Here is a 19,833-nt window from a genome sequence, read left to right on the forward strand (position 1 = left end):
CTCTGATCAGGGACTGTGAGCTTTACCTTGATCAAGTGTTTAAAGCAACATTCTCCCACTGGATTTAAGATCAGCAGATGTCGTAGATACTTTTAAAAAGGAATCTTAAGACTCCTCGGTTCTTTCATTTGATTTGGTGTATTTATCTTTATTGCACTTTTATTGTCTTTATTTCTGAATGGGAAGCACTTTTTAACATCTGTTCTTGATAGGTGGTATATAAATCAATTTCCAATTCTGTTTTTTTTTTTTTTTTTTTTTGCAATTTGTTGCTGTTGCAGTTGAATTGGCTGGAAAATTTTGAGATGACGCCACAGGGGCTCAAAGACAGAAATGTTATGCCAACTAAATTTTATCAATCATTAAAAGAAAGTAAGTGTTAGCAACAGCTGCATTCTCCAGGGGCAATACAAGGTGTCATTTTTCCTTACTAGATGATAGAATAGGCTTGTGCACACTGGTAGAGGGCCCACAGTGGCAATGAGTGGCCTGGTCTCAGTGACTCATTAAAACTCTCAACCAAAATCCACAAATGCACTGGATAATGAAGCTTACATTGCATCTGGAAAGTATTCACAGCACTTCACTTTTTTCCACATTTTGTTATGTTACAGCCATATTTCAAAATGGGTAAAAGGTAATTTTTTTTCCCCCAACAAAATTCAACACACACAATGCCCCATAATGACAATGTGAAAAATGTTTTTTTTTTTTTTTTGTTTGTTTGTTTGTTTTTTAGATTTTTGCAAATTTAGTTGCTGTGAATACTTTTCGGATGCACGGTACAGATGAAAAAGGAACCAAGAAACAGAGACAAAATAAAGGACAAAATAAAGCAGCAGCTAGCACATTTGTTGCAAAGACATATGACAGTATTTTGTAAACATACTCTTTAATATGCACGTGAGTTTGACATGTCTGACAACCAACTTGCAACAAATACAAAAGCATTCATTATTTGCAGTCTTCTTGGTACCTCGTAAGTGGCTCTGTGGCATAGGAGTTGGACTATCACCAAATGTAGTGTGAATTCTATTCAAAATATGTGTCCAGACAACCTGTCTGTGTCTTTGGACAAGACATTTCATTGTGTCGTTCCAGTCCACCTGGCTGTAAATGGGTGTCGGCCATAGCTGGGGAAGTAAGCTGCAATGGACTGGTGTATCATCCAGGGGGAGCCACAGAATCTCATCCGCTTCATGCGACTGTCTCAGTGAAGAAACACCAGCCCAGTGGGCTTGAGATCCTCCTTACTCTTCTTGTTGACTTAGGTTGACTATCCTTAAAATGATATGATGGTTAAGCACCTGCAGACCATACATGGGTCAAAGGTCCTGGTCATAATGACCTTTTTGTTACACCACTGACACACAAGGACAACAGAGAACATCGACACACCAAATTTGGTACCTCTAGGTCTCATAGTATTGAAATATGGCTTGAACATGAGTTTTTTTCTTAATGATGGAGTCAAAGGTGAAGGTGAGCGTACATCATGAAGGAGTAGGAAATACAAAGTAAAACAGTTTGGCCGGTTGGCTGAATGGATGAGAGCCTCGCTGACTCCCTGACTAGTTGACTAATTTGCTGACTGAAAGGGTGACTGACTGCCTTGCTGACTGACTATGTGCCAGGAAGCAAAGCTTTCCCACATGTTCTTCTCCACGCCGCATTTCAGTTGGGTTACGCCGCCTCGTCCCTTCACAGTGTTTACAGTGTGAAGCCCAGCCGTGGGAGTGCAAACCCGCTTCATCTCCACACTCGACCTGAAACGCCTTTCCTACGGCCGCCATTAATCAGCAACAGAGACTCTCTCTCCCGCTCTCGCTTCTCCTCTTTCTCGCTCCTCTACGCCCACAGACATGCTGGATGAGGCCATTTTGAAAGAGTTAACAGATGTCGGCTGATTCACCCCAGGCTTTCTGACATTGCCCGAGTGATGTATTTGATGTGGAGTTTATTCAGCTCTAATAAACGTATGAAGAATTACAATAATAATTCACAGATGTACATACCCAGATTATATGCCAGAGCATTTCTTTGAAGAAATCAAGGTGGCCAAGATTAACAAAACCAGTGGCAAGGACGAAAAAAGGGGTTTGTTGAGTCCATCGATAATCAGAAAGGTCAGGATTTGACAATTCCAAAGCTTTCTGTTCAAATGTCAATACAATCTCTGTTCTTGTCACCGGTTCTTTTGTGTGGAAAAACCTGAACAAGACTGCTGTTGTTGGGCTTTTTTTTTTTTTAATGTGATGCACACTGAAACACACTTCTATATTCATCTCGCTAATCTTATCTCATATCTAGCTTATTAAACCTGCAACAAAAAGTAAACCTGAAAGAATGAGGGGCAAATACAAAGGAATGAGAGTGAGGTCTAACATTCTGATCATGGCAAAAGAAGGAAAAAAAAGGAATTACTTTCAAAACAAACAACTTCCATTTGCTTCACAACTAAAGAACAACAAATCTCAAAAATGGCCAGTTGCAGAGCATCTTAATACCCACATAAACCATAAAAACAGCTACACAGCTCCATGGCAATGCATAGCAACCGTGCAGAATTTCAGTCAAGGAGAAAGAAGGCAAAAAAACACCTTATTACTTCTAACTCCTGCAAGCCATTTTGGTCTCCAAAGGTTTTAGAGCGCCGCAGGCCATGTGTCTGCAGTGTTTCGGGAAATGACTTGCCTTCGCACGAACACTGCTATGTTCTGCAGCACTGCTGCCCCCAGCATCCCCGCTCAATTTCTGTTTAACCCCTTCCTGCCTGCCTTCACACTGACTCACTGCAACAGAGAGCTCACACCCAGCACAATGCTGTCACGTTGTTCAGTTTTTCCACAAACCACGACAAATCGGACCGCTTTTTTTTTTCAGAAGCTAACACATTAAGTCCACGTCTAATTTAGCCACTTAAGCATGTGATGGCTTCCTAACAAACACGGTGCAAGAGAGGCGGAAGGTTATATGGGGCAGAAAAAGATGGTGCGTTCTGGGGGGGGGGGGGGGGGGGGGCTCTTCACCATTCCAGTTGATCTAGTACAATGTGCGACACAGTTTGCACACTTGAGTGTGTATCAACGGTGGATTAAATCTGCAAACTCGTTGACACAACACATAATTAAAACATCTTGCTCGAGGTCAGGAATTTTCTAATTAGTAGTGTACTGACAAAGCTGCAATTCTATCGCCCTGAGTTTCAAAGTCCACAGGTTACTGCTGAGATGAAAGCCGACCCTGGAGCAGTGTTCTGCAGGGCTGCTCACACAATTCCTCAGAAGACAGTCACAGGGTCACCGAGCTAAACAGTGTGCTGCACCAGGATCCTCGCTTCCAAACAAAGAACTTCAAACTTTCCTGCCTGGAAACACAATCTCGGATTCTTTTCCCCCCTCCTTTCTTTCTTCCCCCTAATCTTTTTTTCTTTTCAACCTGAGAGAAACAAAAGATTGTGTGAAGGCAACCAGAAGAAGAAACCATAATAATGTTTTTAATCTGGTTAATTAAAATGCTTCAAGCCCGGCTAGCTCAACAACTTGCTATATACTACAAAGGCTTTAATAGTTACATCTCTGTAGCTTAAGTTGTTGAGTTGTAAAAACATTTTGGTTCATAAACTGGTTATTAGTCTATAATGAATGAATAGGATGTTACAGGGAAGTGATGGCTTAGAGGTGAAAGCGGTGAGCTCAACACCAGAGGGTCCTTGGTTCAATTCCCTGTCAGATGGGAAATTCAATGAAGTCCCTTGGGCGAAGACCTTAATCTTCATGTTGCTCCTGGTCTGCAGTTGAGTGCCTTCATGACAGGATGCTGACATCGGTGCATGTGAAGCATAACTATAAAGTGTTTTGAGCATCTATATCGGATGGAAAGCAGTTATTTTTCTGAAGACCACAACATCAAAGGGCAAACCATGTGGCTCTGTGGTATAGAACTGGAGGACTAAGACCAGGATTTGATTCCAGGCACCTGTTGGTTTTGAATAGGACACTTTATCTACATTGTCCCAATTCACCAAACTGTAAATGGGTTCTGATCTTGATTGCAGAAATAATCTAGGATGGACAGGTGTGTAGTGTAGTCCTCGGTTCAAATCCCCGCCTGACTGGAAAATCACTAAGGGCCCTTGGGCAAGGTCTTTAATCCCCTATTGCTCCCAGTGTGTAATGAGCGCCTTGTATGGCAGCACCCTGACATCGGGGTGAATGTGAGGCATTATTGTAAAAGCGCTTTGAGCTTCTGATGCAGTTGGAAAAGCGCTATATAAATGCAGTCCATTTACCATTTTAGTCCAAGTTGAGTGTTAGACTGTCATCCCCTTCATGCTACGGTATTCGGGGAAAGCACAGGTCTTACTTCTTCTTTGCCTTCCTGACAACCCAAGTATGGGAGCATCCGCTGGTGCTGTGTGCCACCGCATCCACCACACAACATAACCTCCCCGTGTCGTGGATGGCAACCACTCAGGCAGTCAACTGATCCAATCCCCACCTCTCAAAAATAACCATCTATGTACCACAGCCAAAAGAAACGTGGGCGACCCTTGACCTTCTCCAGCCACTGTGGTCTTCACTGATACACCTGCACGCTGGTCATGCCCAGAGTAAGATTCCCTCAGAATATAACTGATATTCCTCATCTGAGTCTCCCTAAGTAACAACTCATTTGACACAAAGTCCATCCAGCTATACCTAAGGATCATCCAAAGAGAGCCAGTAGCACAAACATTCTGTCGTCGCCTTAGGTCACTGGTTAGTATCCAAATCTCACAAGCATACAGTAAGACAGGAAGCACCAGGTCCCTAAATACTTGCAGCTTCATTCTCCTGCAAAGACATCATCATCGCCAAACATCTGCCCAGTGACCCATGACGTCCGATGAGAGGCACAAATGTCATTGATGAGGTCTCTCTTCGTGACATGAACCAATAATCCTCCAATGTGAAAGTCTTTGCCTTTTTGCCATGCCATAGGTATTAAAGGCACTGCGCTGCGGTAGTTTGAATCATATTTATCTAATAGATTACAATTTGTTCATGTAAATGGGGAGTCTTCTTCACAGACTAAGGTTAATTATGGAGTTCCACAAGGTTCTGTGCTAGGACCAATTTTATTCACTTTATACATGCTTCCCTTAGGCAGTATTATTAGAAAGCATTGCTTAAATTTTCATTGTTACGCAGATGATACCCCGCTTTATCTATCCATGAAGCCAGAGGACACACACCAATTAGTTAAACTGCAGGAATGTCTTACAGACATAAAGACATGGATGACCTATAATTTCCTGCTTTTAAATTCAGATAAAACTGAAGTTATGGTACTTGGCCCCACAAATCTTAGAAATATGGTGTCTAACCAGATCCTTACTCTGGATGGCATTACCCTGACCTCTAGTAATACTGTGAGAAATCTTGGAGTCATTTGTGATCAGGATATGTCCTTCAATGCGCATATTAAGCAAATATGTAGGACTGCTTTTTTACATTTGCGCAATATCTCTAAAATTAGAAAGGTCTTGTCTCAGAGTGATGCTGAAAAACTAATTCATGCATTTATTTCCTCTAGGCTGGACTATTGTAATTCATTATTATCAGGCTGTCCTAAAAGTTCCCTGAAAAGCCTTCAGTTAATTCAAAATGCTGCAGCTAGAGTACTGACGGGGACTAGAAGGAGAGAGCATATTTCACCCATATTGGCCTCTCTTCATTGGCTTCCTGTTAATTCTAGAATAGAATTTAAAATTCTTCTTCTTACTTATAAGGTTTTGAATAATCAGGTCCCATCTTATCTTAGGGACCTCATAGTACCATATCACCCCAATAGAGCGCTTCGCTCTCAGACTGCAGGCTTACTTGTAGTTCCTAGGGTTTTTAAGAGTAGAATAGGAGGCAGAGCCTTCCGCTTTCAGGCTCCTCTCCTGTGGAACCAGCTCCTAATTCAGATCAGGGAGACAGACACCCTCTCTACTTTTAAGATTAGGCTTAAAACTTTCCTTTTTGCTAAAGCTTATAGTTAGGGCTGGATCAGGTGACCTTGAATCATCCCTTAGTTATGCTGCTATAGACTTAGACTGCTGGGGGGTTCCCATGATGCACTGAGTGTTTCTTTCTCTTTTTGCTCTGTGTGCACCACTCTGCATTTAATCATTGGTGATTGATCTCTGCTCTCTTCCACAGCATGTCTTTTTCCTGATTCTCTCCCCTCAGCCCCAACCAGTCCCAGCAGAAGACTGCCCCTCCCTGAGCCTGGTTCTGCTGGAGGTTTCTTCCTGTTAAAAGGGAGTTTTTCCTTCCCACTGTCACCAAGTGCTTGCTCATAGGGGGTCGTTTTGACCGTTGAGGTTTTTCTGTAATTATTGTATGGCTTTTGCCTTGCAATATAAAGCGCCTTGGGGCAACTGTTGTTGTGATTTGGCGCTATATAAATAAATTTAATTTGATTTGATATGATTTTTTTCCTCCTATGGAAACAGCAATTGTAAGGGGAAAACCCCTAGCAGCATGTCTGATAACCTGGACAATTAATTCAGGCCAAGCATCTTTGACTATGTAAAGTATCAAAAGTAGAACTTTTTCAACATTAAATATTCAAGGCGTTTCATATATAAAATGAACCCAATTAGAGTTAAAATAAGAGAAGTGTAATGAGTCTCAAGTCAGAATGCTTGTCTTCAGAACTACTCGCTAATGAGCCCTTGTTGGTTTAGCACACTTTACTTTCAATGGTGTGGCACTGTCATTTCTGCTGGTTTTTAATTTTTAATTCAAGTTGAATGAGAGGGTGGTGACTGAGTTAATAATCAAGGCACCGGGGTGTTTTGCAGCCGATGGAAAGCTGGAGAGAAGTTGCCAAATGAGGCATGTGGTCCGCCCTTTGAAGTCACAGCAAAACGTTTGAAACAGGAAGGAAAAAACAGTTAACAAAAGCTTATCAGTTCAGAGGGTTATCAAAGATAAATGACCACACAAAAGGGGAATGCTTCCTTAAAATGGCATAATTAGGGCAAAGAATAGGCTGCATTCAACAACACAGATTAGGAGATACTACACATCGGGATGGGATGTATCCTGCTGTTCTGCAGGCGTTTATCATATTCTGAAACATCAGTCTTCCATAAATCCTCATATGAGCAGTGACATGTTTCACATGTTTTAAAAAGGGAATGCACCAAGGAGCTACAGTAGATATGCAGATGGGGGGGAATTAGAAAGCACATTTACAACAGAGGTTCGCACTGTGAACCGGTCCTTGATCTCAAACTGACATAAATGGGGCCATTCTTTACATCATTTAGCCACCACAGGCAGCTGCAGCGCCACCGTCTCTGGTCCCCGTGCACCTGAAGAGACGGCTGCTAAGTACGAGAGTCAGGAAAAGGGCTGTCTGAAGAGCAGGGCTGATTAAAATCTAGCCTCTACTGGGGAAAGAGCAGAGTCATGTTTTATATAGATGGCCCAGAAAAAGGAATCAAAACTTTACTGGAGATATTTTCTTTCATAACAGACCTCTGTGAACATCTGTGAACCCCCAGTGTCATTGTTCATTCAACAAGTTGCCAGGGTGAGACTCCATTGGAGTTTTTAAAACTACACAGGAATAAATGTTTCCTTTCTGGGCATTTGGACTTAATTCACATTTAATAAAAACAAACTCCCCCAACAAAACCACTCATGTTTTCAAGTCATGTTTTCAACCTGGTTTATTTGCCTGTTTGCTGCTGTATTTGATTGTCAAGAATATATATCCCCAAAAGCCATGAAGGGATTTCAAAATATTTTGCCATGTTCACCTTCCAAACTGAAGGTACTTGCTTCAAGACCACCAGTTCCCCATTCTTCATGTACGAGGTCTGTCCGTAAAGTATAGGTCCTTTTTATTATTTTCAAAAACTATATGGATTTCATTCATATGTTTTTACGTCAGACATGCTTGAACCCTCGTGCGCATGCGTGAGTTTTTCCACGCCTGTCGGTGACGTCATTCGCCTGTGAGCACTCCTTGTGGGAGGAGTCGTCCAGCCCCTCGTCGGAATTCCTTTGTCTGAGAAGTTGCTGAGAGACTGACACTTTGTTTGATCAAAATTTTTTCTAAACCTGTGAGACACATCGAAGTGGACATGTTTCGAAAAATTAAGCTTGTTTTCAGTGAAAATTTTAACAGCTGATGAGAGATTTTGAGGTGATTCTGTCGCTTTAAGGACTTTTCACGGTGCGAGACGTCGCTAAGCACTCTCAGGCAGCGTCGTCAGCCTGTTTCAAGCTTAAAACCTCCACATTTCAGGCTCTATTGATCCAGGACATCATGAGAGAACAGAGACGTTTCAGAAGAAGTCAGTTTCAGCATTTTATCCGGATATTCCACTGTTAAAGGAGATTTTTTTAATGAAAGACGTGCGGACGGGTCCGCGCGTCGGGACGCAGCCGACGCATCGCGGCGGCACAGGAAAAACACCTCCGTGTTGATAACCATTTGTTAAAATCCAGTTGGCTTTTGATGGCTTTCAGTGGAGTGAGTATATGAGAAATTGTTTATCAGCTGGAGATGTTCCAACTTGTCCTCAAGGCTTCCAACAGAGGTGTTTTTCCTGTGGCGGAGCGTCGCGGCGGCTGCGAGCCGACGCTGCAATCCACCCGCACGTCTTTCATTAAAAAAAATCTCCTTTAACAGTGGAATATCCGGATAAAATGCTGAAACCGACTTCTTCTGAAACTTCTCTGTTCTCTCACGACGTCCTGGATCAACAGAGCCTGAAATGTGGAGGTTTTAAGCTTGAAACAGGCTGATGACGCTGCCTGAGAGTGCTGCGCGACGTCTCGCACTGTGAAAAGTCCTTAAAGCGACAGAATCACCTCAAAATCTCTCATCAGCCGTTAAAATTTTCACTGAAAACCAGCTTAATTTTTCGAACCATGTCCACTTCGATGTGTCTCACAGGTTTAGAAAAAATTTTGATCAAACAAAGCGCCAGTCTCTCAGCAACTTCTCAGACAAAGGAATTCCGACGAGGGGCTGGACGACTCCTCCCACAAGGAGTGCTCACAGGCGAATGACGTCACCGACAGGCGTGGAAAAACTCACGCATGCGCACGAGGGTTCAAGCATGTCTGACGTAAAAACATATGAATGAAATCCATATAGTTTTTGAAAAAAATAAAAAGGACCTATACTTTACGGACAGACCTCGTACATGTGGAGTTCTGTCAGGAAGGGCATCTGGAGTAAAACTTTAACCAAATCAACATGCAGATACACACTGGATCAACGAAGGTGGAATTGAGCAAAACTTGAGTAGCCAAGGGGTGTGGGGGTTATACATTTGGGGTCAAAGGAGAACAGATTAAAACTGAACCAGGGGTAGGTCAGATTCAATGTGATTGGATTGTGGCAAAACAGAGCCTGCACCTGATTTCAGTTCATTTAAGGACAAATAAACACAGGACTGTTGAACCTTGGAGGTGTTATACGCTCTCTAACTGCTCTCGAGTTAAAGTCGATAACAATTACAATAACAGTGCAAATCATGAAACCAGAAGGGCACTAAACCAGTGCCTCAGGTCTGGGAGCTTGCGCCATGGGCGTCCCCAAGGCCTTTTCCAGTTGCTGGGTTCCTCAACAGTAGGAAGTATGCAAGCCAGTGCATCCATCTCGTTTCATGAAAGAGTTGTCATAACTCTGGCTCCTACACCCCCCCCCCCCCCCCCCAAAACCAGGGATGGGCATTGATAAGATTTTATCGATACCATTATCGATTCTGCTTATCAATCCGATTCCTTATCAATTCCCTTATCGATACCTCTTGTGAATTTTCTGTGTACTAAAAGTAGGCTTTATAGGCTTTCTATGTCAACAAAGCCTTAAAGTAAATAAATGTGAAACTGGTCACTGGATCCTTAAACTCTGACAAAATAAACTCTACATGGTGGATCCTTGATCTCTGGACATAAACAGAAATAAACAAAACCTGTAGTTTTAGTCAAAAGCATTTCCTTTGAGACATTATTGGCATGAATGTCTTTCCATACATCTGAGCTGAGCTCTTGCAGCTGCTGTGCTGCACGTCAGAATGTAATTCATATAGAATGAAGAACGTCTCATTTTGGGAGGAAAAAAACGTTTTAGTTGATTGTAGTTTATCGTCTGTATTACAGCGTTTGGAAAAAGGTGTCATTTTATTTAAAGAGCCAAATCATTTTGAAGTTATTAATTCCAACTGGTCTTGGCAGAGAGTGGTGCAGTGTTTGGAGCTGTGCCAGTGGGATGGAGGACGATTCTTGTTTCTTGACTGCAACAAGACAAGAGTCCCAGTTAATGACTGCGTTTACACGCAGCCAATAACCCAACAGGAATATTAGCAATAACCCGGTTGCGCACGGCCATGTAAACACCCGCAAAAACCCGAATATGACCGCTGGGTTACTCCTTTTTTAATCCGAATATCAGGTCATATAAATGCGCATCGGGATATCCCCATAGAAAGGAACATTATTTTGTGTTCTGCACATGTCCTATCCGCAAGGAATCTTGGTCTTTTGAGTACGGCAACTACTTGTATGCAGTGCGCACAACCCACCGGACACCACAGAAGCAGAGGTAAACAAGTATGGTGAAATCCAGACGCGGCAGCACAGCACCACACTTTTGGAGTGAGGAGGAAACCGAATACTTCATTAGTATCGTGAAAGACATGAATATAATGTCTTTTATTGATGGTAGAAAGAGGAAGAAGAAACGGAAATGACGCATATTTGCATCATGACATTCTCCGTGCGTCTGGACGTTGTCCATGCGTCGCTGTTTAGATGGGGATATTCCAAATGATACCAGTGACCATGTATACAGGAGTAACTCTGTCTGCTTAAGCATGTAAACGGGTTATTCCTAATGATTCAGAAACCTGAATATTGACCTTAACCCGAATGTTAACGGCATGTAAACGTAGTCAGTGACTTTAATCTGCTCACGAGTAACATATTTTAATGACTCTGAGAGGGGTTAAGAAGCAGACTTGCCGCTTCTGAAGAGCAGCGAATCAAAGAATCAACAAGCCGGTGGATCAGAGCATTGCTTCATTGGTTCACACTTCAAAGTGGAGTCGCGATGCAGAAATGGTTGATTACAGACCCTCTGCAGGGCCTGTAATCAATGTAGAGAAATTATCATTTTCCCGACAAACACCCTCAAAAAAACAATGGCTGCTCTGAAGGACCGATAAGGGAATCGTTAAGCAAAAAGACTATTGATATCGGTGGATCAAATCATTTCTTAACGCTACCTGAAAAGAACCGGTTCTCGATACCCAACCCTACCCCCTCCCCCCTTTTTAAGTGTCTTCCTTAATATAACATACTGCTAAGATTTAAACTTTTCAAAGACAATTCAAGGAACAGAAAAGAAACTTTTGCACAGACAGGTGTAGATTCCTGAAAAGCTCTATGTTGCAATGTTAAAGAAAGGGAAATTTCTAAAGTAGATTTGGATCCCCCCCCCCCCCCCCCCCCCCCAAAAAAAGCATGCAACAAATTCTTCCCTGCCCCAGGGTTAAACGCCATAGAAAACTTTGGTGAAATCCATCCATTACCATTTCAGATATCTTGTCTACATCTAAACAGACATGGAGGATCACATAACCTAACAAGTTGTTCAAAGTCAACGAGGAACCAGAGAGGTGTAGGAGAGTCAAAATTGGAGGCGTCAGTGCAACATTTGGTCTTAGTTAAGCTGCTTCTCATTGCAGTTTTGCTGACATTTTCCTGGAGGCTTCACTTCTCCCATCAGGTTACGCCTGCACAGGCCCAGAAGGCTTCCTTCCTACCTGAATGGCATTTTGGCATCACACTGTATTATACCACGTACAACAGCATTTCCAGGCAGCTGTGTGTGTATGTGTGGGTGTGTGTGTGTATACATAAAATGCTTATCTACATATTGACTTGATTTAAACCCACACCCCTGTCTGCCATAATAATTACACATTTTGTAAAAGGAAGTACTCAATTCTTCCTTCACCTCAGGCGGGCAGCTGCAGGAGTTGCCCACCGGCACCCAGAAAACACGCCTCCAGCACTGCCTGGTATCCAAACAGCTTCAGCGTACACCCACAACCATTGCCTTCTATGATGTAATGCGGCTTCCTGTTCGACACCAAGCGAACACAAAGCACCACCGCCAGCATGGCTTAATGTGTTTGTATGCTTGAGAGGAACCATAGACTTAGAATTGGTTGGACAGGAATTTAAGACAGCAGGGACCTGTTTAAAAGTTGTCAGTGAGTCAGCCCACACACACACACACACACACACACACACACACACACACACACACACACACACACACACACACACACACACCACACACACACACACACACACACACACACACACACACACACACACACACACACACACACACACACACACACACACACACACACACACACACACACAATAAAGCAATGAGGGCAGCCAGGGGGTGTTTTTACATTCTGTGGGTCTCTTGACTTACTGTGTATGTATGTAAAGTCAAAAAGGCCAGGCAGGTCATTTTCAGCAACTCCTGAAAATGACCTGCCTGTAATCAGATCATCCACATCAATGATCTGATTACAAATGTATCAGTGGAGGACGTTAATTAGTCCGACAAGTATATAAATTATGTAATCTAAAAAATACATGTGGTCACAAATCACAATCGGAATGAGAGACAAACGCTGAAGTTTGCCGACCATGTGATATTCCGTTTTAGAAGAAACAGGGTGAAAATGTTGGGCAGCTGCCCTGCCAACCATTGGCAAACACAACACTGTTCTGCTGCTTGGAGCACATAACTGTATCAAAATATGGCAACACTCTAACATAACACAATCTATGGTGATTGAAAGGCCTTCACTTACCACATTATACGGGTATTTATTTCTTATGTAACTCATGTATGGGTTAATATAGTCAATAACAATTATATCAAAAGGCACAGCATATTTCTGGATCTTAGTTGACATGTATAAAATAGAATAGGCTCACTCAATTGGGGAGAAAAAGCTTAGACTGTACGCTAACCGACATGAACAACACAATGCTGGGAGCACACACACACAATGTTTTCAGAAACACAAACTGGTATCTGAAAGAGCAGCAGAATCAGCAGCTTCCATCCTCTCTCCGTTCACAACTGATAACATTCATGTGCATGGTGATGTCTGAATTCTGCTGAGATTATTTGCCAAAATCGCCTGAATTTCACAGTTAATTGGCTTTCCTAATTAGCGCAGGATGTCTAATTCCCATTGCAGTCAGTGTGCTAAATGGTAAAGCTTTAGCGAGCGGATGCCATTCCTTTTCTTTGAAAGGACAGGCTCCCCTTGCAAGCCAAGCTACACTGTACATTACACACTCAATGATCGATTCTAAATCTTAATTAGGGAAACGACAAACAAGCAAGGGGACTTAATGAACTGTGTACCTTGTCAAACAGCTGGCTGATTATATTTATCGAGATATATGCTAAATTTAATGATTTGGGCAATTAACCGTCAACCCCTCTGTAATCTCTGTGGGACAAAAGAGGCCGGGGTGGCAAGCACAGGACCACAGACCTAATGGAAGACAGCTGACAAATATTTGTCATCCCCAGAGTCCTGAAATGGGCATCAAAGACTCAGAAGACCTCGACTTCAGAAATAAAGATATCGCTCAGATTTCACTCCCTTGTGTGCTTCATTTCCAGTAATTTGCACTCCTGGTTAACGCATCTCTGATGCTATAATAAGATGCGTTTCAGAGACTCTGGGGCTGGGGCTTCATTCCATCTAATGATCTGAGATAGTCTGGAAAAACAATACAGAAACATAACAGAGGATATCTAAGAGTATGCACAGTCTTTATTATCAGTGCCTGTTTTTCACGGCCATCCATTTCTAAGTTTTTTCCCCATAAATTGGTCAAATGGAAAGCAGTGAAGAGCGAGAAAAAAAATTAAGCTGAGCTGAAAAGTGCGACTTGGATTTAATATTTTATAATTGCCAAGGGACATTCTAAGATCAATGAATTTTTGCCCGGGACGCACATCAGAAAGAGATGTACTTCAGTCTTTTTAGGGAACATTGGTCTATTTAATTCCAGTGTCTGATGCATGTGAAATATGCCTTCCATGGCCTCCTTCTTCTTCCCCAGGCGCTGCTGTGAGCAGACATTATCACTTTTAATGGGCCGCCATGAGAAGAGGCAAGTCAGCCAATAACCCATCCTCACTAATGGATCGACTTGTTTGTTCTCTTTTCACCATTATCCAAAGCTAATTTTAGATGGTCTGTTTTTACATTAAAAGACACAATAGAGGACAAAGTATCACAACATGTTGACATAAAAAACAATAAACGGCCCCTACACTGAGGTAAAGATAAGTATAGTGTTACTTCAGCTATTAATTTATATCAACCATCACTAATGAGTAAAGTGGCTGGTAAAGGTTATGAGGATGAGTGGGAAGTGTAACTTGAGGCCAAATCAGGGTCTTTTCAGTGCAACACGCACATACACACTTGAAAGTCCTGCAGGAAAATACTTAAAGCGTGGAATAATGAAGATCGTTAACAGCACTGGCTTTAAAAGGTGGGAACTGACTGAATTATTACTAGCTGCTTAACAAATCACAAATAGATCTTGTGGGTCGATTAATCTGAATTTAAACCTTCATATTATTGCCAAACAGTAAAAATTCCAAATGTCTAATCAAAAGCAGTGTACACAATCCTATTTCATTTTTTAAATGGCTGGCATTTGACTAAGATGTCATTAATTTCCCAGAAATGGCGACTGGTTACTACTTTTAGAAAATGCAATAATGCAAAAATAATGCAAAAAAAAAAAAGCAATGCAATGCAAAAATAATAATTCAATAAAGACCCATGCTATTTTATCATACATCAAAATTCTTGTGTGCTTAACCATTGCAACCTGTTTTCTGTGGCTCTCAACACCTTTTCACCTTTGTGCTTTACCCCACCTGTCTGTGTCATGGACATAACACTTCATCTTCATCATCCCTCTCCACCTTGGTTGGAGAGGTAACTGGCAATGGACTGGTATCCCGTTCAGGGGGAGACATATGCTACATCTGAATACTTATACTAGCTTTCTATTCAGTAAGCAAAAAGCAGTACATCATAACCCATAGGCAACCCATATACAGTAGTGTTCAGAATAATAGTAGTACTATGTGACTAAAAAGATTAATCCAGGTTTTGAGTATATTTCTTATTGTTACAGGGGAAACAAGGTACCAGTAGATTCAGTAGATTCTCACAAATCCAACAAGACCAAGCATTCATGATATGCACACTCTTAAGGATATGAAATTGGGCTATTAGTAAAAAAAAAAAAAGTAGAAAAGGGGGTGTTCACAATAACAGTAGCATCTGCTGTTGACGCTACAAACTCAAAACAATAATGTTCAAACTGCTTTTTTAGCAATCCTGTGAATCACTAAACTAGTATTTAGTTGTATAACCACAGTTTTTCATGATTTCTTCACATCTGCGAGGCATTAATTTTGTTGGTTTGGAACCAAGATTTTGCTTGTTCACTAGTGTGCTTAGGGTCATTGTCTTGTTGAAACACCCATTTCAAGGGCATGTCCTCTTCAGCATAAGGCAACATGACCTCTTCAAGTATTTTGCCATATCCAAATTGATTCATGATACCTGGTATGCGATATATAGGCCCAACACCATAGTAGGAGAAACATGCCCATATCATGATGCTTGCAACACCATGCTTCACTGTCTTCACTGTGAACTGTGGCTTGAATTCAGAGTTTGAGGGTCGTCTCACAAACTGTCTGTGGCCCTTGGACCCAAAAAGAACAGTTTTACTCTCATCAGTCCACAAAATATTCCTCCATTTCTCTTTAGGCCAGTTGATGTGTTCTTTGGCAAATTGTAACCTCTTCTGCACACGTCTTTTATTTAACAGAGGGACTCTGCGGGGGATTCTTGCAAATAAATTAGCTTCACACAGGTGTCTTCTAACTGTCACAGCACTTACAGGTAACTCTAGACTGTCTTTGATCATCCTGGAGCTGATCAATGGGTGAACCTTTGCCATTCTGGTTATTCTTCTATCCATTTTGATGGTTGTTTTCCATTTTCTTCCACGCGTCTGTTTTTTTTGTCCATTTTAAAGCATTGGAGATCATTGTTGATGAACAGCCTATAATTTTTTGCACCTGCGTATAGGTTTTCCCCTCTCCAATTAACTTTTTAATCAAACTACGCTGTTCTTCTGAACAATGTCTTGAACGTCCCATTTTCCTCAGGCTTTCAAAGAGAAAAGCATGTTCAACAGGTGCTGGCTTCATCCTTAAATAGGGGACACCTGATTCACACCTGTTTGTTCCACAAATTGACAAACTCACTGACTGAATACCACACTACTATTATTGTGAAACACCCCCTTTTCTACTTTTTTTTTACTAATAGCCCAATTTCATAGCCTTAAGAGTGTGCATATCATGAATGCTTGGTCTTGTTGGATATGTGACAATCTACTGAATCTACTGGTACCTTGTTTCCCATGTAACAATAAGAAATATACTCAAAACCTGGATTAATCTTTTTAGTCACATAGCACTACTGTTATTCTGAAAGCTACTGTACTCTGGATGATCCCCTACACTGATTGTGTGCAAAAAAAAAAAACCTACACTATGCTATTCCATGAGGCCACTGGAGCCTCATGCTGAAGAACAAGAACTTACTGGGAAAATTCAAAGAAGATAGCAGACATACATGAAAACGTAGGAGCATTCAAGGGAGCATGGCATTATACAAATATGCATTTGGATCACTTCATGAAAAGGGGTCACCATTACACAAGCCAACATTATTGTCAGTAAAAACAGAACAGCCCTATGTGCAGAGAAAAATACATATAAAATGATTGTCTATATATTGAATAAATAACTGTGATAACATAAAGGACATAATTATCTTGGAATTTTTCTTTTTTGAGTTATTTATCTGAAAAGGAGGACACCAAACCCCACCAAATTTGTGACACACAGCACCTAAGTATTTTGGTAAAAATAAACAGAAATCACTTCAACTAATTTATCTGAATTTACTTCTGATTTGATGGGCACACAGTAAAATTAATTTCCCTCACAGACCAGTGTCTTAAACACTTGGTACGGCTGCAGAGAGCATGGCAAAAATGTGGTGTCGAACGTAACCCGTAATGTCCCGGCCTGTTACAACCCATGTTCCTAAACTGCTAATTTATTCAATAAATAAAACTCCAGTTGTGTTGTTTGAAAGCACAACTTTTGAGAGCCTTAAACCCATGGGGAGACTTAATTTAGTTGAACAATAACAGAACAGTCTTCAGTTATTCGCTTTATGTTTGTTTCGTGCTCAAGTCCTAATATAGCTGCCAAAAATAGCACTCTAGGGCTTTCCAGTGAGCCCATCCAAAAAATTATAACATGACTTTTCTCAATAGTGGATTTTATGTATTCCCCGTGGTCCATATATTCATATCTTATAGTCTATAGCACCTTGCTAGGAAATTTAAAAATTGACCCTCATGTCACATATTGGGGAGCATTTTCATGAAATGACCCATTTTTTTTAAGTGTGAGGAACTGTTTAAAAATGTCTGTCATTGCAAAATAATTTTTTTTCATGGGAAACATGGGTATGTGCTTATGTGTCATCTCTAAACATCCAGGTCAAAGGACAGGATAAATCAGCAATGGAGTCCTATGTCCAAACTGTGACACTTCTACTTACTTCTAGTATGTACTACATAACTGGCTCGTAGTATATTCCTAATTGACGTTAGTACATGCTGAGTATTTAGATGCAGGGATAGACTGTCATCTGCTTCACACTGCAGTATCTCAGGATAAGCACCCCCCCCCACCCCCACCCTCCAGGTTTTACAATTCTTGGTTACCTTTCTTTCCTGTATCTCAAACCTTGACAGTTGATGATGGAGGTGACTTAAACTTAGAGTCACAGGAAAACAAACAACCGCATAATAGCAATGGTAATGCTATTTTACCATGCTGCACAAAGCGATCACAATGAAATCTAACAGCATCACAGGAGGTCCTATAAATAACAACAGTAAGATATACTTGAATACCGGAGTTTCTTAAGTGAGCCATAACAGAAAGAGCTCCCTGTGCTCTCCAGGGCTCCACCGTGTACATTTCAGAGACTTCATTTTGACAACTTCATCAGCAGCACCCGCGCTTGAAAACTCTCGAGTCGCACAGCAACATTAGTACATGTTTAAAGCACTGACTTTGTAAGCTCTGAGTTTCCAGTTCCTCCAGGATGGAAAAACACGAGCAGGCACAGATTGAGGCCTTTGCGCTGCCTTATCCCTGTGAGTGGTGAAGGCGTAGGATGAGAAGAGTGGGCTCACCCAGCACGGTACAACAAAACACAGAGACCAGGATGTTAGGCTGTCCCCATGTCCCTAGCCAGCAGGCTAGCTAGAGAGCCAGCCATCATGGGCTCGCCTCCATAGCAGCGAGGCGGATCGGGGGAAGAGACAGCATATTTCATTTTTTAGAAATTTAATTATATCAAGATTAACAAGGGAGGTAATTAATTTCTTTAAGATGGGTATCTTTTAAGTGCCTGGGGCTCAACTTTGTTGTCAAACTGTATATTTAACCATTATTTTAGGGCAAAGTTTTAAGTGATCACCCTTTTGTTACGCATAAAGGCTCTTATCCAAATAAGAACAACAAAGACTTAGTCTGTTTTCACCACCACATGCTAACCTATAGTACTTCCTAGATGTGGTGAACATTTACAGGAATAGCCCCATAACTGGCCTTTTCAGCTGTTGTGCTCCCATAGCGGTAAATACCCAATGGGCTCATGCAGCTACGTATACACTGACTTAATTCTACAACGCTTTTGGCCACAATGTAGATTTCCTCATTCTTCCTTGAGGATTCAAGCTCTGGACCACATTCATGAAGAAGAACGCCAACAATGCTTGCATCTCACTGAGTTTGAGTCAACTGATCACCTTTCGTCTGACCTCTACTGGTGGTTTGCTCTCACTGTGGTATTGTATCACTTCCTGTTCCGGAGCACAGCGGTGTTTTGCTGTATCTGTTAGCTGTTTAATCTGCATAGTTAGATTGATCTAGATAACTAGATAACGATTTATTTCACAGTGTAATCTTCACGTGCCTTAACTAAAGCACCCTCTCTGCTGAATCACCTCTAAATTATTTTCACATTATTCACTTTGTGTGTTTTTAGGAATCCGCTAGCTTAGTGCAGCTATTAGTTCTTAGTCGGTTTAGCATGGCGGCTTCTCCTGTCTCTCCCACACTTTTCTGCGCTGGGTGTGAAATGTTTAGTTATTCCTCGGCCTCCTTTAGCAGTAACGGTACTTGTAATAAGTGTAGCTTGTTCGTAGCTTTGGAGGCCAGGCTGGGTGAATTGGAGACTTGGCTCCGCACTTTGGAAAATCCTACAGCTAGCCAGGCCCCTGTAGTTGGTGCGGACCAAGGTAGCTTAGCCGTCATTAGCTGTCCCCCAGCAGATCCCAAGCAGCCGGGAAAGCAGGCCGGCTGGGTGACTGTGAGGAAGAAAATTCACATTTCTAACCGTTCACATTTCTAACCGTTTCTCCCCACTCGGCGACACACCCGCCGAGGACTCTGTTTTGAGAAATGTGACGTTAGCGACACCAGCAACCATAGTCAAATGTCTTCCGGGGGCCAGAGCAGGCGACATTGAAGGAAATTTGAAACTGCTGGCTAAGGCTAAGCGTAAATTTGGTAATATTGTAATTC

The 19,833-nt window shown here is 41.8% G+C and overlaps 1 protein-coding gene across 1 annotated transcript in view; it reads right to left on the reverse strand.

The window, feature by feature from the left end:
• LOC117524179 (transcription initiation factor TFIID subunit 4-like) overlaps positions 1-19,833 on the reverse strand; it is a 278,303-nt gene that overhangs the window by 20,510 nt on the left and 237,960 nt on the right. The window lies entirely within an intron of this gene.

Source organism: Thalassophryne amazonica, chromosome 2 (assembly GCF_902500255.1).
Source record: "Thalassophryne amazonica chromosome 2, fThaAma1.1, whole genome shotgun sequence".
NCBI classification, from domain to species: domain Eukaryota; kingdom Metazoa; phylum Chordata; class Actinopteri; order Batrachoidiformes; family Batrachoididae; genus Thalassophryne; species Thalassophryne amazonica.